The sequence below is a fragment of the Dermacentor albipictus genome, chromosome 3 (assembly GCF_038994185.2).
Source record: "Dermacentor albipictus isolate Rhodes 1998 colony chromosome 3, USDA_Dalb.pri_finalv2, whole genome shotgun sequence".
NCBI classification, from domain to species: domain Eukaryota; kingdom Metazoa; phylum Arthropoda; class Arachnida; order Ixodida; family Ixodidae; genus Dermacentor; species Dermacentor albipictus.
This window is the reverse complement of record NC_091823.1, coordinates 140,652,400-140,677,286: the sequence shown is the minus strand read 5'-3', so window position 1 is coordinate 140,677,286 and position 24,887 is coordinate 140,652,400. Positions and strand designations below refer to the sequence as shown.

Below are 24,887 nucleotides of genomic sequence, written 5' to 3'. Positions count from 1 at the left end.
CTCCCTGTCTGATGCCTTTCTTTATTGGGATTTTGCTGCTTTCTTTATGGAGGACTGCGGTGGCTGTGGAGCCGCTATAGATATCTTTCAGTATTTTTACATACGGCTCGTCTACACCCTGGTTCCGTAATGCCTCCATGACTCTTGAGGTTTCGACAGAATCAAACGCTTTCTCGTAATCAATGAAAGCTATATATAAGGGTTGGTTATATTCCGCACATTTCTCTATCACCTGATTGATAGTGTGAATATGATCTATTGTAGAGTAGCCTTTACGGAATCCTGCCTGGTCCTTTGCTTTACAGAAGTCTAAGGTGTTCCTGATTCTATTTGCGATTACCTTAGTGAATACTTTGTAGGCAACGGACAGTAAGCTGATCGGTCTATAATTTTTCAAGTCTTTGGCGTCCCCTTTCTTATGGATTAGGATTATGGGCCAGACAATGAAATCTTCCTTACCTCAGTAAGGAAGCCTTCATTGCAGTGAGGCTACCTTATGTCACTCTGAAAGGTTCCTTACTGAGGCGCCCTCAGTGAAGGCTTCCTTGGTGCTTCCTTGGTACTTCCTCAGCATAAGAAGCCAAACAATGAAACCTTCCTTACCTCACTAAGGAAGCCTTCATTGGGGTGAGGCTACCTTATGTCACTCTGAAAGCTTCCTTACTGAGGGGCCCTCGGTGAAGGCTTCCTTGGTGCTTCCTCAGCATAAGGTAGCTCCAAAGCTACCTTCATGCGTCCTTACGCCGCTCCTGGCCCTGAACGAGCGCTTCACCTCACTGCTTAACCACGTGGCATTCGCTTGCGCATGCGCACTGTCGCCCACCTGCGGAGAAGCGCGAGCATGGTACGTCTTGCCAGGCATGTTCGTTCAGTCACGCGTGCGGCATGAAAGCATTGCTAGGCGTTGCTAGGCGTTGCAAGACGCCGGCGTGCCAGCGTTGCTGGAGCACATCAAGTTTTGCACTGTAATGCGCAACTTTTTTTTAACTTTAGTAAACGAAACTAGAAGAAAGCGTCCACGCTTCTCTATATTAGCTATTCAATTTAAAGATTGTGCGACGATACAACATTTTTTAATAGAATAATGGTGTTCGCGGAAAGATTTGAAGAAATAATCTCGAACCCAGGCACGCGGCAACCGCTCCTTAGGTGAGGACGGGTGAAGGGAGCTTTCAGAGTACGCTTGCTTCCTCCATCGGTCCTTCGCTGTAAGGAGGCCTCACGTAAGGTTAGGAAGCGCTCGAAGGAAAGGAACTAGGGGTGTGCGAATATTCGGAATTTTGAATACGAATCGAATATTTTCCATATTCGAAGCGTATTCGATTCGAGAAATCCATGTTCGGAAATTCACGAATATCCGAGGACGGCCGAATAACGGTGGAAACGGCGAATATTCGGATAGACTGCGAATAATTGAGCAATTAACCAATTGTATGCTTGCTCCGCATTCTCCTAAGAACATGTTTATTAACTGAGAACTTCGCATGATCCGCTCATTATCTGTATGCTCTGTTTCAGTCTATCTGCTTCAGGCATTTGAGACATGATCAGTTTCGGTTTCTTTTTCACCAAGCTTTATAATTCCAATTATTTTGGAATGCCCCATTGCCTTGAAGGTTGCAAAGGCAACTCAGGGTTTGCTAACATTGATTCAAAATATATCAAGGCTCTTTGTGCGGAGTGGCCAGCCTAGGCATGTTTCTTGTTCCGCGCTTTATGGCCACAGTTCATCAGGCATCTGTTCAGATGATCTGGCTGAAAAACCTTGTGAAAAGGGAGCTCCAGGAAGCCGTCGTGGAACACCGTGGGGACACTGCCGTGCCAGCGCCGACTTCGTGTCCACTGGTGGCATCGAGTGTATGGAATGCTTTTGACGATCTAGTGATGAACAAAGAGAAGACACATTTGGCATCTGCCCCTGAGGGGGAAGTTACAGACTACGCGCAAAAGCCTCTTCTGGAAAGGGGCATGAATCCTTGTGAGTGGTGGCAGTCCATTGGCCGCTTCAGGTACCCGCTTTTAAGTGCACTCGCCCGGAAGTACTTGGCGATCCCTGCCACTTCAGTTCCTAGTGAAAGAGTCTTTTCTACCGGTAGAAATGTGACAGTGCATAGAGAGCGTTTACTTTCTGGCCATATTGAGCAGTTAATTTTCCTTCACGACAATCTGTAACAAGCGTTTTACCTGACTGAGGGCATTACCTGAGTCCATTATCTATAATTGAGTACCTCTTTAATTTGAAGCAACCTTCTAAAATGCAATGTTATTTTTAAAAGGGTAATAAAGCTATTGTTACCTCTCTTGCAATTTTTTAATACTACACATGTATTCGATATTCGATTCGATATTCGAAGAGAGTTCTTCGCCTTATTCGTATTCGATTCGTAATCGAAAATTTCAATATTCGCACACACCTAAAAGGAACGTTTTATCGTTTGGACCAAGCTACCTTCATGCGTCCTTACGCCGCTCCTGGCCCTGAACGAGCGCTTCGCCTCACTGCTTAACCACGTGACGTTTGCTTGCGCGTGCGTGCTGTCGCCCACCTTCGGAGAAGCGCGAGCACGGTACGTTTTGCCAGGCACGTTCGTTTCAGTCACGCGTGCGGCATGGAAGCGTTGCTAGGCGTTGCACGACGCCGGCGTACCAGCGTTGCTGGATCACATCAAGTTTTGCACCGTAATACGCTACTTCTTTAGGTTTAATAAACAAAACTAGAAAAAAGCGTCCACGCTTCTCTATATTAGCTCATCAACTTAAAGATTGTGTGACGATACAACCTTTTTTATTGAATAGTGGTGTTCTGGTGTTCGCCTAAAGCTTTTAAGAGATAATCTCGAACCCAGGCATGGCGGCAACCGCTCCTTACGTGAGGACGGGTGAAGGGAGCTTTCAGAGTATGCTTGCTTCCTCCATCGCTCCTTCGCTGTAAGGAGGCCTCACGTAAGGTTAGGAAGCGCTCGAAGGAAAGGAACGTTTCATTGTTTGGGCCTATGTTAGCGTTCTTCCAAGATTCCGGTACGCTCGAGGTCATGAGGCATTGCGTATACAGGGTGGCCAGTTTCTCTAGAACAATCTGCCCACCATCCTTCAACAAATCTGCTGTTACCTGATCCTCCCCAGCTGCCTTCCTCCTTTGCATATCTCCTAAGGCTTTCTTTACTTCTTCCGGCGTTACCTTTGGGATTTCGAATTCCTCTAGACTATTTTCTCTTCCATTGTCGTCGTGGGTGCCACTGGTACTGTATAAATCTCTATAGAACTCCTCAGCCACTTCAAGTATCTCATCTATATTAGTTATGATATTGCCGGCTTTGTCTCTTAACGCATACATCTGATTCTTGCCAATTCCTAGTTTCTTTTTCACTGTTTTTAGGCTTCCTCCGTTCCTGAGAGCATGTTCAATTCTATCCATATTATACTTCCTGATGTCAGCTGTCTTACGCTTGTTGATTAACTTCGAAAGTTCTGCCAGTTCTATTCTAGCTGTAGGGTTAGAGGCTTTCATACATTGGCGTTTCTTGATCAGATCTTTCGTCTCCTGTGATAGTTTACTGGTATCCTGCCTAACGGATACGAACGGATTACGAACATGTTCCCACCTATTTGATCGTGGACAGTGGCGTAGCCAGAAATTTCGTTCGGGGGGGGGGGGGGGGGTCTCACACTGCAGCTCGGCCACCTCCTAAGACGAAACATTAGGTCGGTTGCTTCGTTTTTCTCGGCAACCACTTCACCAAATTTGATGAGGTTTGTTGCATTTAAAAGCAAAACTTAAATTCTAGTGATGGTTTGTTTCGAATTTTCGATTTAGGTCCTCAATATTTTAATAAAAAGTGGCAAACAACGAAAATTTCCAGAAAACGATACAATGAAGTTTACAACTCTGCAAATCAGCAATGAAAATTGATATCACAATTCTGTAAATTGCACATAATAGTACATCGACAGCGGACAATATTGATGTTACACATGAGTCTCAAAATATTAAGTATTATGGAAATAAGGCTTTTGCAGAACCCTTGTACATAACATAACCAATTCAAATAGACATATCAAATTTGTCCGCTTTGAATGGTGTAATGGATGCCGTTTACAGAACCATGATATCTGTTCTTGATGAAGAGCTATTAATTTGTAAACTTTGTGCTTCTACTTTTTTCGGAGTTTCGAATTTTTCAAAATATTTTAAACAAAGTTTGGGCCCTAAATCGAAATTCCGCTTCCCACAGACACTAGAATTAAACTTACTCGCTCAAATGCAACACATTTCATTAAAACGATTCAGGAGTTATCTCAGAAAAGCGTTTCTGCGTTTTACATGTATCTGAATAAGCCGCGTCGGAGTTGGGCCCGAGCTAAAGCTTCCTCTTAAACATTTGCCTAGGGACCAAATGCATGAATAATAACTGTATTGTCATTGCCAAAGATGCTGCAAACGAATTCTTGAACGCTACGCACTGTCGATACAAGCAAAATATGTATTTTTTCATAGAATATTATACTCGCATGTGCCAAAAATTGTGCCCAACATAACTGATGTCAATGCTTCCATGTTTTTGTCTAGTTACTAAGTAAAGAAAATATCACACGAGCTTTAGAACTACATCAGTTCGAAAGCAGCAAAAGCAGTGGATGCCGCTGATATGAAAAATGTAAAGGCCATGAAATGAACAAGTTCAGGACAAATATGTTAATGAAACTTGGCATTCAATATTCTTCTTTACATTCTTGTACATATGCAACGGCCAGTGAAAAATCTCAATGACGCTGTCATTTGTTCCAATGTATTACGCAGGAGCAGCTGTCACCGGTCATCTATCGTGGGTAATTGCACCGAAATTATAGTCGCAACAGAAAGCACGTATAAAAAGCAGGAGTTCTGCAGAATTTACGAGGGCTAGTCAAATGAAAGTGAGCCAATGCGAATATATGACAAACGGGGTACTTTATTTAAATGTAGCCTCCATGAGCATTTAGACATTTGTCCCATTGACTAACAAGTCGCGTAATTCCCGTCTCATAAAGCTCCTTGGGTTGTTGCTGCAAAACGTCTGCAACTGACTTTCACGTCATCGTCCGAGACCAATCTGGTTCCCTTGAGCTGTTTTCTTGGTTGCCCCAAAATGTGGAAGTCGCAAGGCGACAGGTCTGAGCATTATGCTGGATGTTGCAGCGTTTCCCACTTGAACTTTGCCAGTTTTGTGTTAACCACTTCAGCGACGTGTGCACGGGCGTTGTCATGGAACAAGATGACCCCATTCGTCAATTTTTCACGTGGTTTGCTCTTGATTGCAACATCCAGCCGATCCGGTGTTTCATAATATCGGAAACAATTGATAGCCTCTCAAGATTTAGCAAATTCTATCAGTAATGGCCCCTGACAATCGAAAAATAAAAGTCAACAGCACCTTTCCGGCGGAAATGACGGCCTTTGCTTTCTTTGGGGGTGGTGAATTCAAACGTTTCCATTGTAAGCTTTGCCGTCGTGTTTCAGGCTCGTAGTAGTGGGATGATGGTTCGTCTCCGATCACAATTGCAGACATGAAATAGTCACCCTTATTGTGATGCTGGATCAGAGGAGTAAAGGCAGCGCCGAACTTCTCCGTACTCTGGCGGTGGTTCAAAATCTTGGGCATCCAAAGCGCACACAAGAGCCTATAACCGAGAGGTTCATGAATTATGGCATGAACGGTGACGGTGAACCGAACCGTGACTGATGTTCACACGTTCTGCCACTTCATCAATGCTTATCCTCTGTTCTTGTGTCATCAGCTCATCAACCTTTGCAATTTTGTTAGGGGTGATTGCATGACGGCTTTGGTGCGGTCTGCAATCGTCTTTGCAACTTTCACATCCTTCTTTGAACCGTTTGTTCTAACGTTTGACAGTGGCCAATGCAATGCGTTGTTCAATGTTCAATAGGACTTAGTCAAGCTGCTGACGCAGCTTTCTTCTTCAAGACCTGTCCATATTCAAATGTATATTGTTTATGGGGAATAAAGCACTTACTTACTTTACTTGCTTACTTACTTTACTTACTTACTTACTTTACTTACTGACTTTACTTATTTACTTTACTTACTTACTTACTTTACTTACTTACTTACTTTACTTATTTACTTTACTTGCTTGCTTGCTTGCTTGCTTGCAATGTACACGGCAGCCATACGGTCACTAATTTCTTTTTGGGAAACACATTCAGCTGTCAAAAACCTCACGGCATTACGCTGCTCAACTTCTGGAGCATCCATTACGTCTCGCAACCATGTTCAACCCAGTGTATGAGCCCATTAACGAACATTTATCCTCACACCTGCGTGTCACTTTTGTAAATGAGGGATGCCTGTGTGCTACGCGCAGGCCTTGCAGATAATAAACAGAACCATAATTGCGCAGGATGGGTGGGCTCACTTACATTTCACTTGCCTTCGTACATTAGAAACGCGAAGATACAATGGAATATACAAATGCCAAGATACAGCTTGATAAAGGGCAAGAAAGTGCCACTCGAAACAAAGTTCACTGCACGTATGCACAAAACCTCGCAACAAGATATCTAAACGTACGTATAAGTCTCCAATAAATCTACGTATCTAAGAAAAAGTCACAGTATATAATGGGTGAAACAAGGCAAATAAACATGTTGCGCAATCACAGATTCACAGAATCCTAGATCCCTCCCCCATTCCATCCACTCCCTCCGATGTATCGCGCGCGACGGAAAGCGGCGCGCTTGCTCCTTTTTTCTCTCTCGCGCACACAAGACTGAGCCACCATCGTCGTCTCACCCATTCCAGCCCCCCATCCCCCTCCCTACGCCCTTGGACTTTATGTGGAACATGAGGGTGACGGCAACGGCAGGAATGCGCCTAGAGTGTCCATATACTTGCTATCGCAATAGTATAATAAGAGTATCCGGCAGCTGAAGCGTCCCATGACCCGTTACTTTCCGCAAAAGAAGAAGCAACAAAATCGAACCTTCACCATGCGACAATTCGCTGTGCCACAACAATGTCTTTTTTTTTCCTTTTGTGGGGCGGAGGCATCAAATGCAAAAACGCAAACGAAAGTATTTCCACAATCGAATGCCTACTTTGGGCACCTAATTTGGCTACCGAAAGAATATCGAAGAAATCGTGAGACGTTTGGTCCACCGAGAACCATACGCATACTGCTCGGTATCCTACACCGGCTAGACAAGACTTTCTGGAGAGGTTGTGCTTAGGCGAACGCGGTGCAATCCATCGAGTCCCCACAGTGACGGCGGCGAGCGACCATTGTTTATTTTTCTCGTCTTCTAGCTAGAAAGACTCCAAAACTCTGCCAGGTGAAAATTTACTCGGCCAGAGAAAACCGAACGCGCACCGAAGTGCGCCGCACGGTGGTCGGGGCAACACGAGAAAAACGCATGTGCTCTGGCTGGCTCTGGCACCCCACGGGTAGGGCAGCGAGAACAAAAAAATTGAAGAGGCTCAATGTGTCATGGCAATTAAAAGTCAAAATAGAAAAAATAAATAGGAACGTAGTTACCTTGGCTGGCTTTAGTGTCCTCACTGGATGCTTTGGCGCAGGTGAAAAGAAAATGTTAATATTTTTTTATGTGACATGACGGCACGAAAAAACCACCACAACGCTTCGTCTCATCGGGCCTCGATGCGGGCTTTGTCAACTTGTCTGATAGTGCGTTGACTTCGCTTGTCTCGTTGTATGGCCCGATGTACGACTTTGGAAAAGTTAAGGAACCTTTGGCGTCATATATTTATGGGAATATTAAACTTACAAAGATCCGCAATTGAAAATCTAAAGCACGCGTTTGGAAATGTCAATGCACCTTCCACATCAAAAGTTTATGAGAACTTTACACCCATAAAGTTTCGGAATTGACATCCACGCGCTCCGTAGATTCCATGATAAAGTGTAGATTCCGCGGCCTCCGCGAGATGCCCCGGCGAGCCCTTTCGCCATCAAAACGTCCTTGAAACTTTGTGTTCGGATGGGGCTGCTTGCGTTATGTGACTCCCGGTGCATGGGCGTTGCCGCGAAATCCAGCCCGAGTTCACGATTTTTGCGGTGAAATGGCTTTTCGAGCGTGAAAAAGACGTTCTAGACAAAATTCAGACTGATTTCCGGCGCCGGGGCTTGCTTTGGTCGGCGGTGCATGGACAGCACGAAAAAATTTCGGGGGGGGGGGGGGTCTGAAGCCCCATAAGCCCCCCCCCCCCCCCATGGCTACGCCTCTGATCGTGGACCGTATTCTTAGTATCCCTGCTACGTAGAGTCATCGTCTTTCTGAACTTATTTTTTACTCAATGTACATTTCATTATCAATTATTCCTATCCATGTACACTAACGCTTCCCCGAAATACGATTTCAGGCGTTCTGTATTTACCAAGCCAAAAACAAGAACTAATTATAAATTGAAGTTATTAAATAGGTTGATTCTGAATCCCTTAAATGCTCACCCGCAATTAGCGTCTTTAATTACACGTTTTCCTTCATTAACATCACCCAGAAAGCAATCAAAGTTATATTTCCTTGACTCCGTTCGACGTTGCATTTGAAATAATATTGCTGGATTACTGGTTGCTCATTAGCTGTATGTTGATTGTAGTTGTATACTTGTTGTACAACGAATCGTTGTACTTGAATTCTGGTTGTATATTCTGTTACTGTTATTTGTCAATGCCCACTGTAGTAAGCAAAATCTACTTGTTATTTTCTGCAGTTGCGCATGTATGACCTGTCTTGTACGAGAATATTTTGTGCAATGAATGCTAATATGGTGCTAGAGGCCTGGTCAGGTGACTATATAATGTCACCTTTTGCCCCAAGCATCCTGACAATAACGTATTTTTACCCACACAAATAAATAAATAACAAAAACAGGAGGCCCCCTGTACAGTTTGCGAGTCATCTGCGTCCCACAGAGACATCTTGTCCAATCACAGACGGCTATCTAGTAAAGCGTCTGCCGATGCTGTGGGAGGCAGACGAGTGCTGTTGCAGGGTGACTGCGCCTGTAAGATAGGTACTAGCGTACTCGCGGCCAATTGCTCGGCCATCATGGGACTTCAACGCTTGGAAACGAGTGTCTGTCCCAACCCGAGGGCATCCCGAGCTAAGAGGTGCATTGGGACGGTACGCGGGAAATGGCCACCACGGGAGCGGCCCGAACCTCCCTATCATCCTCATTGAGAATCCCATGATGATTGGTTCGAGCTCAAACTTCTTTGCACGCTCGACTTTGTGGCGTAGCGATAAGAGTTCCTCGTGGAGCCTCTTGGTGTGGACATCTTTTGTGACAGCACCGCCATACGCGGTCTATCACTGCTTGGTCTGGGCGTCTCCGATCCTGTGCCCAAGGTACTTCTCCTGATGCAGCTTGAGGTCATCTGTCGACTGGGCTGATTCGACAGCTTTGCGACAGTAAATTACGGCGCTGAAGGGAACACACAGGCGCATAGCCTTTCTACCGCCTTTGACTTTTAGCGCACTCAGTGGCTCACCTGATTACGGGGCTGCGGCCTCCGAGGTTATGCGCATGTCGTTATCTCGATCGGAAGCTCTTCGTAGATAATGCGGTGCTCGCCGCTATGTTGGACAATTTTTTTTTTGTGAACAGGGCTGACGTTGCGGTCAGGTCAGTCTTCGTATTAAGAGGAAGCTTTAGCTCGGGCTCAACTCCGATCCAACCTATTGAAATGCAAAAAAAAGGAAACTAACAAACAGAACTACCATTTTCTGAGATGACCCCTTGAACGATCTTAACGAAATTTTCCAAACAAATTCGTATATCTGCATCAAAAACAGATATTGTAATTCTGTAAACTGCATCCAACAGATCATTGAAAGCGGACAAAGTTGGTGATTTATAACTTATGTGGATTTATCACGATGTTTACCAGAATTTTGCAAAAGTCCTATTCCCAACATAATAATATATTTGACAGGCATGCATTTGGTAAAAAATTTGTCCGCTTTGGATGTATTATTAGGTGCAGTTTACGAAATTGTGATGTCGTCTTGCATTGCTGAGTACGCAGTCGCAAACTGGGGCGCTATAACGTAAAACTATTCCAAACTTTTCTATTCCAATTCTGCTATCAGCCCTCAACGATTCGTCAAAAACGTTTTTCGACCACCCCCCACTTCACCTGTCTGTCACGCAACGTCACGAAAACCGCAATACCTCCCCATCTGATATGATGTGTACACACTGATTATGCATGATTTGACAGAAAAAGGAAAAGCAGTTACTTCTCATTCGACCCCTTTTCGCCATTAGCCCTCGGCTATTGGTAAAAAGTTTTCGGGCTGCACCCACTTCACCTGCCTGTCACGCGACGTCACAAAACCGCACAAACACACCACGTCAAAGTGACGTGTACGCGATAAATATGCATTAATATGCCGAACAAAACTGATTTTTTTTCGGAATAGCTGCAGGCTGCCCCGTTCCGAAAGGAATAAAAGATCGCTGCAGCCGATCGCTGAGACGCTGGCTACTCGCACCTGCCGGAGGGCATGGGTGTATTTGCGTATAATAAAACTTCTGACGTGACCGTGTAACGTTTTCAAGCACTTTCGGAACGTTTACTACCTCATTCTGCCAACTCTTCTCTGCTGAGGGTCAGTTTTAGCGTCATTCTTAAGCTTCCGTTGCATGCCGCCGCGATTTTCGATCAGCCACCGCAAGCTAAGTAAGCGAAAGCCGACCAATCGCAGACGCCGGCACCACCCTCTTCATCCGCTTATCGATTTTCAGTGCACTGGCTCTGCGCCAGTGAATCCCTCTCCACTTGAGCATTCTCCTCGCCCCTTGTCAGCCAATTAGATACCACAAGCCCCTCAGTGTAGGCAATGTTATTCGTTTTTCAAGCAAACAAATGTTACCTCCTATGAACGAGGAGAGCGTTTCATTGGTCTGTTCAGACAACCCTGCGGGTGATCGCCCGGTGCATGCGTCGGTGGTTACGCAAATTTGACGTCAGGAAATTGGAATAGAAACATATTGGAATAGTTTTACGTTATAGGGCCCCTGGACAGGTCCGAGTTTCTAAATATTGCAATTTTTAACCATATAGAAATCGATGGCCTAAATAAAAATCCGCCTTCCAACATTCACTCGAGTTTAGCCTTTACTTTTAAATGTGACAAAATTAATCAAATTCGGTTACAAAACTGATTTTGTCGATTATAGTCGAAGCGCGGAGCGGATGTGAAAACCGACGACCAAAAAACAAAGTACGAATGCCACGACTTGTGTAATAAAACATTCGTCGGGCTACATGTAGCAGAAAATGTGTGTTTTGTTCCTCCAGTGAAAAAGCGGTTTCGTATGGTAGTTGCTTTGGTAATCTTTAAAAGTCTGTCGTACAGGAGAACTCGTTGAGTGGGCTCGAAACGACAATTTCTTTAGTTTTGAAAGCGTTTACTTTGCGTAATTACTTCAATGGAGTTAACATGGCTGGAGGAGTGAGGAATATAATAGTCTTGGCCTTGCTCCTTCCGAATCCTTCCGCTGCCAGCTGAATTTTAAGAAATTCTACGCACAAATTAATTTTATTACGAATTATTCAGCAAAACTAATGTGGCATATCTGTTCTGCGGAAGTTCACGAGGCAGACGAAGACGAAGCAAAAAAAAGTTTTCGGATCCGATAGAAGCACAAAGCTACAAAGCAAATTTATGCGAGTCTCCATGTAAGAAGGCGTCGCAGTTGGAGCAGAAAAAAAATAAACTTAGCGTTGAACGTTTTAATTATTGTTTTAATTATTTAATTTTATTATTATTATTTATTTATTATATAATTTTTATATTTCATTTTAATTAAGTTTTAATTACTTTAATTATAAAAATGAACGTTTTTAATTACTTGAAGGAAAATGAAATTTTTTCTAATGCGCTGCCAAGGTTCTGTTGCTTCTCTGGTCACAAAGTAATACACTGGTAATGAGCACGAGAAGGGGGTTTAGTTTCTGAGTCCCACACACAAAAAAAACTCGACTCATAAATTGAGCAATATTTATATCGATGGCTTTTTAAGCATCATGCAAGTCTAATGGTCGAGGTACAATAAACGTGTGTGAACTTAAGAAAAGTAAAAAATAAGAGCATTGTTTACAGCGTGCGAATGCGGGGCGCCTGGAGCTCTGAGCGTAGCAGACGAAAAATGCGAACCGCGTGTCGACGTCAGCAAGCGGCGCGCGCTGCGCTGTGGTTGGCTTGCTCACGAGGAACCGCTGTGGTTCATGAAGTCGCCTTCACGGCAATGCTCGACGCGGCCGCAAGAGCGCAGAAGCGCCCTCTAGTGAGAGAAGTCGTAAGAGAGCGAGAGAAAGAGTAAGAAAAGTGCGAGAGCGAGCGGAAGCGGATAAAAAAGAACGAGAGAAGGAAACAATAGCGAAAACTGCAGGCAGCTGCATCAGCTGCACACGCGAGTGCCGCGAGAGGAGAGAGAGAACAAGATAAAAATAACAAGAAGGGAGCGATAAACAGTCGCGGAGAGTACGAGGCAGAGAGAGGAAAGAGCGAGGGAAGCAAACGCTCGCCCACTCGCTGGCGCCGTCGCTGACAGCACATAGACAACTTGAATACAGTTTAAACGATCTTTTACCAGAGAAATAAAGTAAAATGCTAAAGTAAGCTTAAAGAACGATGATATGTGCAAAAATACTTCAAGAGGTTTGTTCAAAGTTTAGGCATTGCTGTCGATTTAACAAAGAAACTTAAAATATGACTTCCTTCCACTTGTGTTAGCAGTACGCCTGCGATTGTTGCCCCGCGGTCGAAGCGATGCAACCAGTCGATCCTTTACGGTTCTACTGGGGAGTGATGAGTTGTGGGTTAGCACGCCTCATGCGTGATACGTGCCACGCCCTTTTACCTTGTTACGACGCTAGGCACGTAGCCCTTCTGACCCCTGTAGGACTACTAGTTAATGGCATCAGGCATGGGGAGTATGGATAAGTTCTGTGCAGCGAGCTTGGGCGTTGCGTTGTAGTAAACTAACCTTTGGGCTGCGACGTTAGTGGTCGGAAGCCGTGTACTAGGCATAATATCTGTGCAGCGACCAGGTGCGCTGCTGCCTTGCAAACTTCGTATGTGCGTAAATTGATAGTTTACAGCTGTACTTGCACAAATCATCGGATCTACTACCAATGAATGCCACTTCAATCTATGCGTTTACCACGGTAATAGATACACATTCCCAACATGTCATTATTACACTATAGGGTACAAAATCTCACAAGCTTCGCGTGTCTTGCAATCAAACACTTATTGGCCGTAATTCGGTGCCGGCCGTACCTGCAAGAGTGGTTTCTTTCTAGGTACGAAACTAACTTGGCACACAGCTCCTTTGGAATGCTGACAAACAGGTCAATTTCACCGTTCCGCTCTCTCGTAGCTGGAGACTTTCCAAATTACGCATCCTGTTGCAAAAGGAAAAGCACAAATAAAATGCTACTTCAGCACGGAAAACAAGACGGCGGTCGCTGGTCCGCGGCCGCTTTCATGACGTAGCTTTTTCCACTCAATCGAGCGCGGGCTTTTCAAACAGTACCGGAGGCAGCCTTTGCTTCGGCATTGAAAAATTTATCGGCGAGAATTCATCCAGCCCCCGTTTTTTTTTGTCATAATCTCAGATGCGTTTGGTTATATCAATGCCTCATTATATTGTTATTTGTGCACGTTATTCATGATATTTGTAAATGTTGCAGAATTCTTTTAATATATACAAGTGCAATTTCGCCCTACTTCTAGGGCTTCATATTAGAAGCATGTAGTATTGTATATATAGATGAAATAAAATAAATAAATAAAAAGACAAATTGCATGGCAAACAAAAGCCCGAGGAAAGTAGCACACTTGAGCTCATTCTCTTTTTCTTCCAAGAACAGAACCGGGACTAATATCGCTGCAGACAACGAGCCACGGCCAGGAGTCAAGCAAGTAGCCGGGTCCCGCCTTTGAGATATGACCTTGGGGATTAGTTCGGGAGGCGCGTGCTGATAATCTCGGAGGCCACATGCGTGACAAGAGACGATTCTTTGAGTGCTTGCGTATGGTTGGCCACTGCCGTTGCACTACTTCTACTGCTGCTAATTGCGCTTGGCAGAGCAATATCGCGGGCATATCCACGTATAAGCAGCATCTGATGTGATCTGTTGGAACTGTCCTTGGCGCTAAGAAACGGACGAACACAGACAAAACAAAGAGGTGCAGGACACATGAAGTACTACATTCAACTAATTTGTTTCCAAAAATAAAGAACACATTTACAGTTGCATAACAGCGCGATCTTCGGTCTGATTGATTGAGTACTTCAAAGAACCAGCGCATTGAAAATTGCGTGTGCATTTTGCTTCTGTCCTTATCTCTTACCGCTTAAAAGCCTTTTCAACATACCTGGCCTGATCACCAGAATTGCCACCGTGAACTCCTTTAGCTAATGTCACCTGCACACGAAACACCCTACAGCCTCGCCCGCTCAGCGCCGGCTGCGCGGCGATGCGTGCCACAGCCACGTGACGGCAGCGTGCCGCGAAGGTGGTTTCCTGCCTCTAAGGCGACCTCCTCCTCTCCCAACATTATCCGCGTAGCGAGCAGAGCGGGGCAAAAATAAGGATGTTTACGACTTCTCCCCTATTACAGTCTGGTTTTATGGTCTGGTAATCAATCCACTCTTCGATGGCAGCTCTGGAGCCCTACTTGTGATGCTTACTGAGGATGTAGTTTGCGATTGCTGTTAGCATTCTACGAGTATCTATGGTCCTTAACTGCCGCGACAGTGCCAGACTAGAGAGTACTTAATAGTTTAATTTGCTGGACATACTTGTTCGATCACAGCAGGATGCAGCGCCGATTTTTCCGCAAGAACTGTAATCAGATATACTGTTTACAGAGCTGTGCATGGACACACCACTGCACTTGTGTGTGGAAGACAACGGTGCAGTCTAGAGAGCGAACAGGGGTAGCCGATATTCTAGAACAAATGGAGTTGAGGAGGACATGCATTGCGTAGGGCAGATAAATGGTAGCCTATTAGAGTTATATAATGCACCCCAAAAATAAAAGCTGCGATCTCAGCCCTTTGCCAAGGTAAACTGCGTGTCCTTGTAGGGGGTCCTTTTGGGGGTAAAGTGACACCCCTCTGAAGTGACTAAGTGCTTGAGGGTAAATGTCAGTCTGCCCTCGAAATTAAGTTATGCATTTTTTAAAGGCTTAAGAGTAACTGATTGAAGTGCAGTTTTACACCTGCAACGAAAGCATCTTACTCAACTAGGCGTGTAAAATTACGCCTTGCATCTGTGGCAAGGCGTAAATTCCAACTTTATTTCTTGGCGGCCTAAAGTTATGCAAAATATAGACTTGTCTATGACGCAATAAGTCGGTAGGTTTGCGGTCACCGAGCTCCTCCAATATAAAAAGTTTCTTTAATGGATGCTGCTCCATTTCAGTGGTGCGCCGGGTGAGTGTCGCCTTAAGGTGGTCATAGGGGTGGTCGACAGGCGGGGAGAGTAGAACATCGCGAACAATCGCAGTAGTAGTAGGTGGAAGCGCTCCAACGATGTGGTCAAACATGGTCAACTGCGAACTGAGGTTGTGGCTACAGAAAAAGGATTCGGTGGTAATTAACAAAAGTTCATTATCATCGAGGAGACTCTGATGAATAGAACTGCGGGTGCTTAATTAAGAGCGGAGGCCTCGGGATCGCGGGGTAGTGGCACTGACGGCAATGCTTGATCGGGAGAAACCGAGGCCATGGCTGACTGGATAGAAGGCGGACTGCGAAGACAGCGGGGCTCGAGCTCCTCGCGGTGATAGGCCCAGCGGAGGGGCTGCGACACCCGGAGCTGAGAGCGATGACGCGAAGTCCGGAGTCGTCAATTTGTGGGTGAAGAAAAACCAGACAGACGCTGGTGCCCGGTGTGCACAAATATTTTTTTTTTATACAGGTATTTACATAATTCAAGGATCTCGGTCAACGGTCTACCGACTGTGCTGCTCCTTGGTGCGTCGTCTTAACTATCCAGGTTGGGGTCCATCCCCCGTTTCCCTCTCTCCACGCGGTGGCCAGGCTCGCACCAATCCAGGAACTCTGGATTGCCATCATTCGCGAACACGCACTTGCACTTGGTCTGAGAGGGTACCTTTCTTCTTCTCAAAGGTCAGTACCCAGTTGACGGCTCAGGAATGTCAAGGTTGGGTGCTGACAACCGGCGACACTTCTGACAACCCTTTTATGAACTTGGAAGTTGGTTGAAATACCCTTCTGCGAACCTGGTCGGCGTCTGGTGTCGAAGAGGCGACACCGCTTTGCGCATTGCACTATTGTTTCCTCCCCCGGCTCGCTTTCGGTCACTGAAAGGGGGGGGGGGGGGTGTCACTGGACTGCGACGGTCGGCGGTGGTCGGAGCGTAATTGCCAGCAGGGGAGATGTCCCAAGAGCGTTCCAAAGCTGCAGGTTTGGCGGTGAAGAATCCTTGGTCCAGAAGGACCGCCAGGCACAACCCTCATTGTGCTTACAGTTATGCTTCAGAGATTTACCACCAGCCCTGTGCAACCTTGCAATTGCATTAATGGTGCAAGGTTGTGCTGGTAAAGCATGCATGCGGAAGGCATACATAATCTTGTTACACATGAAAAACGGTGGTCTTGAGTTGCTTAACATTTTCAAAGAGAGCTGACACTTTGATGGGGTGCATATGCGATATTTCTGGCTAGAAGGCAGAGGCTATCATCCAAGAAGGAGCACTCCCTCACCTCCCGCCGGCGTTCTTCACACAATTGCTTTAGCACAAGCATGTACTTCAGCTCGCCGAACGCATCAGTTGCACGTACGTCACGCCAGTACTTTCTGTTCTCACAGAAAGGTTACGCAACGCCAGAATCAACGCCATCGATTTTTAACAAGTTCGCGTGCACCATCAATTGGTGTCAATATATTTGCGGAGACACCACTTCGTGATGTTCATGATATAGGTGTTAGAGATCACTTGGTATGAATTTTGATAGAATTTTCATTTCGTTTCACAGAAACTTCGGCGAGCCGAATGGCTAAATGTGAGTCTGCGTTTCGGATCTTTTTCCAATTCCGCTATGCGCATGCGCGTACCCTCACCCCGCCTGCATTCAGATCTGCGCCGCCATTACCGCAGGGCAGGTGTGCGAAATGAGTGCGTGATCCGTGGCACGATCCGCGGCAATTTCCTGAGCTTGAGGGAGTGAAAAATGATTTTTGTCGTGTTCGCGGCGACAATATTAGCTAAAGGAAACACTCCAGCAGTTCGTGGGAAATACTGCAAGAGATTTTGTCGACGTAGGCGGGCAATAAGCTCAGCGTTTGTGTCGAGTCTCATGCCGGACATTCGCTGTACTGTCGATTGAACAAACCTGCGGGGAATGACGAACGTATTTTACTCGTGTGGCGCGCACGGTCAATCTAAATAAAAGAAAAACTGCGGCATGTTACCAGTGAGTCATCCCGTGATTCTCGCTGAGTGAGGCAAGCCGACGTACTGGCAAAAGTACGACACCAGCGCTGTGAATATTCGAACTGCACTTGCCGCCATACGACTGATTCGTAAGTCTCGGCGATGTTGTAATCTAGCGGTATGTATATCGCAGGGCTTTTAGACGTAGCTGAAGAACGCCTTAGTCCATGCAGGTGGAACTAGCTGTACGGTTACGTGGGGTCAAACAATAAGAGTAATATCGCCACACATTACACGGAAACGCATCGTACGATACCAAAGCGACACACTCGTGGAGTCGTGGTGCCGCATTGTACCCAACTCACAAGCATTTTTTTTTTTGCAGGCAAATGAAATTTTCCGCGCTTGAAAAAATAACGCGTTGCGTCCACTTTCCTGACGGCCGCTAGAACAGTTGCTTACTGGAAAAAAGTCAATTCCCTCTGATCGTGGGCGTCGTGGGGTGGGCCGCTGCCACTAACTCGTGAGCGATGAAGGAAGAAAAAAGAATTGCGGGGTAATTATGTGTTTTCTTCCTTAATTCTGGTTTCTGTGTGACCAGCAACATGGCTTAGGCATTCCTCCTTTAATTAAATTCTCCGATTTTACATGCCAAAACCACGATTTGATAGGGGACACGCTTTATTGGGGGACTCCAGAATAATTTTGACCACCAGGGTATCTTTAACGCCCCCAATACACGGGACGCCGGCATTTCTGCATTTCGCTCCCCTCGAATCGCGGCCGCCGCGGCCGTGATTTGATTCCCCGACCTCGTGCTTGGCGGTGAAACACCGTAGCCGCCGTAGCCGCTAAGCCACCACGGCGGGCACATTCCTCCTTTACTTGCGATAACTCATATCCAAAGGCACGACCTGCGAAAGGAACGAAAGGTATTTAAAATGCCTGTTAGATACCAATGTACGCTCATCGTTTAAGGAACGCCTGTTATTTCGGTGTCAGAACGCGATGTGGTCGTGGCATCACGTTCCCTTGTCGCCTTTCGAGGCACCAAGCAGTTAAAACAGCTTCACTCGGCGGGCACAAGGCAAGCGAAGCTTCGACGCGTATGTGCACTCGGTATCAGCACTGTGAACAAAGATTGTACAATGACATATAGAAGAAACAACATAAAGAAAGAAACACGCCCGACAACGCGAAATCACACAGGCGGAGAGTTACAATGCGCGCAAGAGACGCACTGCAATGAATGAGTGGAAGGAATTGGCAGTTTCGCCCGAAGGCCGAAGCACGGACAGTGTTAGCAAGGTTTAACGTTGCCCTAGAACTCCACAGACGGTGCTCTAACTATGCACGGGTGCACTATACGCGTGTGCACCGAAATATCTATGGCCGTATTCAGAAATCTTCTTGTTTGCAAGTGCTCTTTACCATTGGCTGGCCATCTTCGTTAACGAAATGTCCAGCATCCCCATTAGTTAGAATTCGCGTACTCATTCTAGCGTACGATAGTTTTGTAAATACGGGCCCTGAAGCTTTAACACGCCGTGCAGGGCTTGTAATGTCATCGCATAGGACCCATGATCTGCCCCTAAGAGCGTTAACAGTGAAATTGCGCCACTTTCAGATTGTGAGCACTATATTGTGAGCATAATGTTGTATGGGAATGTTTAAGATAAGAAGCATGTACTGTCAATGAGACTGAAATGATTAATGGATCGAGCACTGCAACACTTTTAGGAATAATTCAGCCAAGAACATAAGATGGTTTGACCAGCTTTGGTGTTTACCTAGTATAGCACCTATCTTGCAAATAGAGCATGAATAAACATATAGTATAGATATACTTCAGTATATAGGAAACGGCGGTGGCGAAAATTCAGCTGCAGTGTCCATATATATCGAAAGTAATATGAAAAAGAAGAGCTGTCGGCATTAGGCAAAATCGAAGGGGACCTAACTGCAGTCGCCGTGGTCCGGTTTTGAAGGAGTATCAGTCTGCAGGTAGCTTGCTACAGGGTTCACGATATGTCGAAAAGAACTGCTGGAGCCTGGCCACGACTTCACGGCCTCCAACGGACGTACTGCGTCCACATACCGCGTTTTCTCGGTGTTTCTCTACCGCATGCATTCCACATGCCGAGGCTTCTCCCTTTTTGCACAACGGCTCCTTCCCAACCCGAACCCGCCAACTATTTCTTCGTTAAAGGGCCCCTTAGCAGACTCATAGCAAATTTTAGTTATACGCTGAAAGCTGTTACGTGTCCTCTAGGGAACGTTCTGCCGCAAAAAGTTTTCCAATCGGCTCAGTAATAGCCGAGATAGAAATATTTCAGTGCTGCGAACTCATGATTTGAGGAGGCGAGCTCCACTGCATAGCGAGACACTCCCTCCACTCGCGCCGTCTAGCCTCCGCAAGCGGAATTCCTCCCCTGCGTTCTCCCATACCGGACCTAGGATCGCGTGACGCATACATCACGGGCCCCGCCTTGATTCTTTTCTCCTCGCTCTTCTTTTTCTTTTTGCGGCGCGGCGCACGAGTTGTGATTATTTGGTTTCGCGCAGCACACGTTCTTGCGCGCTGTGCACAAGGACACATTAGCGGTATAATTCAGTGCTGCACGAATACTGAGGCAGAACAAGTGGATCGCAGAGCATTATCACGCGATGGAAAATGGTAGAAAATGGCACAGTTTCGGTACCTGCGCACGCGACTGCACGACCGTGCGAACGAGCAGACGAAGCGGAGGTACATCTCTCTGGCCTCGGTGCGAAGTAAAAAAAAAAAAAAAAACCGCAGACATTTTCTTTGTTTGTTTTATTATTTATGTAAACTTCAATTCGTCAATTCAAGCAACAGATAACACAAATAACAGGTGTTGCCTTGAATAATTCTCGAAGTCGCGTGTCCCCACGAGTACGGGGACGCGAGTGCGGCACCGTCCGGTTTGGAGCGTGGTCGCCGCGAGGGAAAGGGAAAACGGCATTCGGATTGAAATTTGAGACCTTTCCGCGGCGCTAGCGATGTAATTCTTTGTAAACACGGTCGTTGGTGTGCATTCTGTGATCTGCGCTTGTCAGCTCAAAATGGCCAGACCTGGTGAGGGGCCCTTAAGGAGCCCGTGTCGCAGAAAATGCGGCGTCGGTGTCCGGCGTTCGACGTCGCTTCGACAAAACGATTTTCGGACCACCCATACCCAGGCCCTCCATTTGACTCAATAAATTGCTGAACTAATTGAATTTCTGAAGCTAAAATACGTGGGAAAATTGTAACCTATGTATGGCTCTCACACACACAACCTACAGATATCATAGCTCCCGGATTGTAATTTGCGTATGCGAGTGAACATAATTCTGTTCCGCGAAAACTTAAAGAAACCCCTTTGCCTGCGTTTCTACCAGTCACAGACCGGCCGCTGAGTCCGCCATTTGCGCGCGCCGACGCGCGGGTGTCTTGGGAAACACGGAGCGGCTCGCTCCGCTCGTTGCAATACCTCCAGCTGGCGCTCGCCTCCGTCGCATCGCTGCCAACGCAATAAGCCGCGTTTCTACCAGAAAGCCCGCTTTCGTACATAGAGTTACGGCCAGCGTTTCCCGGCAAACATTTTGGTTACATGCGCTCTAGTTGCCGGGAAGCGTGAGAAGGAGTCAAGGAGCTTTGAATGCTATCGCGTTCCACTCTTATAAGCGAAGCTTAAGCGTCCTCCAAATTTTTGCATTCTTCGTATGCCGGCTCTCTGTACGCCTACCTTTTAATACGACTTGCAGCGTGGTGTAGGGTGGCAGCTGCGTACGCCGTCTAGTTTCTGGCATTCCACAATGCGCTCCCTACCCCATTCCCCACCGCGAGCGGACAGGAGGCCGACGATGAAGACGTAGAATGTTAATTAAGGTGTTCCAAGATAGCAGAAAGTTACAACGTGGTAAGTGTAAGATGGTGGTCTAAGTCCAGGAATCCGGCAGATCAACTACTGCAGCGAAGCCGACCCTGGGGGGATGTGGTCAGAATAACTTTATGGGAAGCATTTTTAAAATATGGATTGCTGAGCAATACCTCGTTTTCTGCAAATTGCACCATAGGTACTTAATCCCAACAATGGTCTCACGCTGTGGGTCACGTTTAGTTTAATTCCACTGGCTGGAGTTTTTCTCCTAGGAGACTTTTGTAGGCCCGTTTGAGATGCATGGGGTGATGTTTAAAATGCTGATTGCAGCGCAGCGAGAATTCACCCGCTAATTGCACTCTAGTTGCATTTACCCTATGTCTCCCACTACACATAGTGCCACTTTGGTTTTATTCCGGTGGTTTAATTTTTTTCCTGGAGTGCTTTTGTTCAGCTAGTACGAAGCGAAGCAGCACTACAGGGGCAAAAGATTCGTCCGTCGTTGAATTGACGCGAAATGGCTCACCGATGATGTTAAAGCTCATGGATTAGAACCCGCAGTGTTGATGTGCAGTAAAAGGTGACACTGAGATTCTGCAAGTGTATAGCAGCGGACAGAATGAGATTTGGAGTGGCATCGATGCATCGAAGCCCGGCAGGGCGCGCCATCTTTTCTCAAGTTTCGGCGCATGTAAAATGCTTTATTTTTATTTAGAAAGATAAACACTAGGTTCCAGCATAACTCATGCAAACTAATCAATAGTTCCACTGCATTAATTAGCAGTTAACTAATTAATTACACAGTACCGCCAACTAATAAGACAATGTTTATTAGTGGCCACTAGTTGCTAACGTACTATGCTAAGTTCTCTCGCATTTTATCATCATCATCATCATAAGATTAATGGAGTGTAATATCATTAGAGTGGGGCTGAAGATTAATATGTAGAAGACAAAGATAATGCATAGTAGCCTGGCAAGAAAACAAGAGTTCAAGATCACCAGTCAGCCTCTGGAGTCTGTGAAGGAGCACGTTTACCTAGGTCAATTACTCACTGAAGACCCTGACCATGACAAGGAAACTTACAGAAGAATAAAAATGGGTTGGAGTGCATACGGCAGACATTGCCAGATCCTAACTGGAAGCTTACCACTATCATTGAAAAAAAAAATGGTGTGCAGTCAATGCATTATACCGGTGCTAACATAAGGGCAGAAACTTGGAGGTTCACAAAGAAGCTCAAGAACAAGTCAAGGAATACGCAAAGAGCGATGGAACGAAGAATGCTGGGCGTAACGTTAAGAGATGGGAACAGAGCCGTGTGGATCAGAGAGCAAACAGGGATAGACGATATTCTAATTAACTTTATTATAAAAAATCAAGCTGGGCAGGCCATGTGAGGCGTAGGATGGATAACCGGTGGACCATTCGAGTTACAGAATGGGAGCCAAGAGATGAGAAGCGCAGTCGAGGATGGCAGAGAACTCGGTGGGATGACGAAATTAGAAAATTTGCAGGCGCAAGTTGGAATCAGTTGGCGCAGGACAGGGGTAATTGGAGACCGCAGAGAGAGGTCTTCGTCCTGCAGTGGACATAAAACAGGCTGCTGCTGCTGCTGATGAGGCGTTGGGGCTTCAAAAGAAAACTTTTGGGGGTTGACGCCTCTCTCCCCCCTCCCCTCCACTGGGTAGTTAGCGCCATCCCTGCACAATAGAAGAGGACAAACAATAGAAGGGAAGTGCGGGCGCTGTCCACACCTTCTATGCTTCGTGCGCGTCGATTTGTGCTCAACAAAACCCTCGCAGCTGCTACTACGGAAATCATGTGAAGAAAAAAGTAACAGCAGTGAGGTATGTCTATTGTGTGTAAAATACAATGGGCAGAAAGTTAGTATGTGTTAATTTTTTTCTCTGCTGTTTTCTGCTGATTGTTACTTGGGTGATTTTCCTAAGTTCCTTTTTCTGCGTCCTGTCAGGCCATAGAGAAACAGTCTGACATTGATGAAACTTGATTTTAACGATGAATGAAACACAGTTCACTCAGTACGTGCACTAAACGACTTTGGAGGGCGTTGCCTCATAATTTTGTTGCAGCCTTAGCAATGCCTTATGTGTTAATATACAGAAGAATGACGAGGTTGGATATTGTTTTCACTCAACGCATGTGAAAAGCAATAGACGGTAAGCTTTTACCGTCTAACGTCAAGATAAAAAAAAACGGAAGAAAGAACATATCAGTGCCAACTGTTAAAGTAAGCAAAGAATAAGAATAGCGTCAGCTCAGTGCGACTATAAAAGGGCTGGCTGTGACAATTTTCAAACAGAACTTTTAGGTGATGCTTCAATTTGGAGAGATTGGTCAACTCGGCCGAGGTTTAGACGAACAGCTTGAGAAGGTTCGAGAAAGTACGAAAAGTGTGGCACATGACCTCACACACCTTCGCACACATGTTTCTTTAACACATATGTTCAATTTACTAAATAATACTCGAATGTTCTAGAGTTTGCTTTAATGTGTCTATTACAATTTTGACCACACATTGCACGGGGCATCGATTGCACGCGCTTATCGAAGTTAGTAAAGGTGGAGCACTCTGGCGTGAATACCGTGTTCTAAGTTCATAAGTTAACTACGAGTATCGGTTACCGCGTTTATATTTTGTTTACAGATCGTTACGATGGGGCGAAAAATGTTCATTTGGTGAGTGGCCCCGTTATTTATGAGCGATATATTTAAAGACGCTGTGACAGTGGCTGAAACACAATTCACTCACTAAGCGCACTACATGATTTAGGATGTTCTTTAGGAGTATGCCAGCACATGCCCTTTGTTCTTCGCTCGTCCCTGTAGTAAATAGCGCTATTGATGTATAATTCAGGATAGCGTTGCCTATTAATTTTGTTCCATCTTTAACAATGCGTTATGTCTTAACACTTGCTGATACAGTAATGAAATTCGGCATTGCGTTCTGACTTATGTGAAAAAAACTATAACCTGTATGGTAGTATTTACAGGTGCCAACAAACATCATGCAACTGAGAAAGAAAAAAAAACAGATCACAGTTTTTCTTTTTTTTTCTTTAGCGCAGCTTTTGTGAATGTATAATTTTGGCGATGTTACGGCGTTTTTTTAGTGAACTACTTGGCTTGAGGAAAACGTTGGCGTCATGGCGACACTAGCTGCTGCTGTTCACTTAGCCGATGCAAGAAATACCCAGACATAGATCTGCCCCGGTCAAGTAGTTACTAAAGAAATAATAAGAATAATATTATTAAGAAGAATAACACGTGCGCACAAACCGGAACGCAATGTACGTGTAGCGATAGAACTTCCTTTATTCCACCAGCTGGTTTTGTCAGGCCGTTGAAATCTGAATGCCGACTGCTCTTTTTTTTCTCATCGGATTTCTTCCCGCTTGGGCATCGGGCAATACGGAAAGCCGCTGCTATAGCTGAGCCAGGGAGTGACAACTCATCGAGCTGGCGTGTCGAGGAAGCGGAGTGATAGAAAAAACGCGGCAAGTTTCCTCGAGCACCTGCGTCGCTTCATGCATCGCGTG

At 45.7% G+C, this 24,887-nt stretch overlaps 1 protein-coding gene and 1 non-coding gene across 3 annotated transcripts in view; both read left to right on the top strand.

The window, feature by feature from the left end:
• LOC135917726 (uncharacterized) overlaps positions 1-24,887 on the top strand; it is a 104,283-nt gene that overhangs the window by 62,363 nt on the left and 17,033 nt on the right. The window lies entirely within an intron of this gene.
• LOC135917745 (small nucleolar RNA U13) lies at positions 12,813-12,925 on the top strand. Its single transcript, XR_010569389.1, has one exon. It is a non-coding gene; the product is annotated as a small nucleolar RNA U13 (small nucleolar RNA).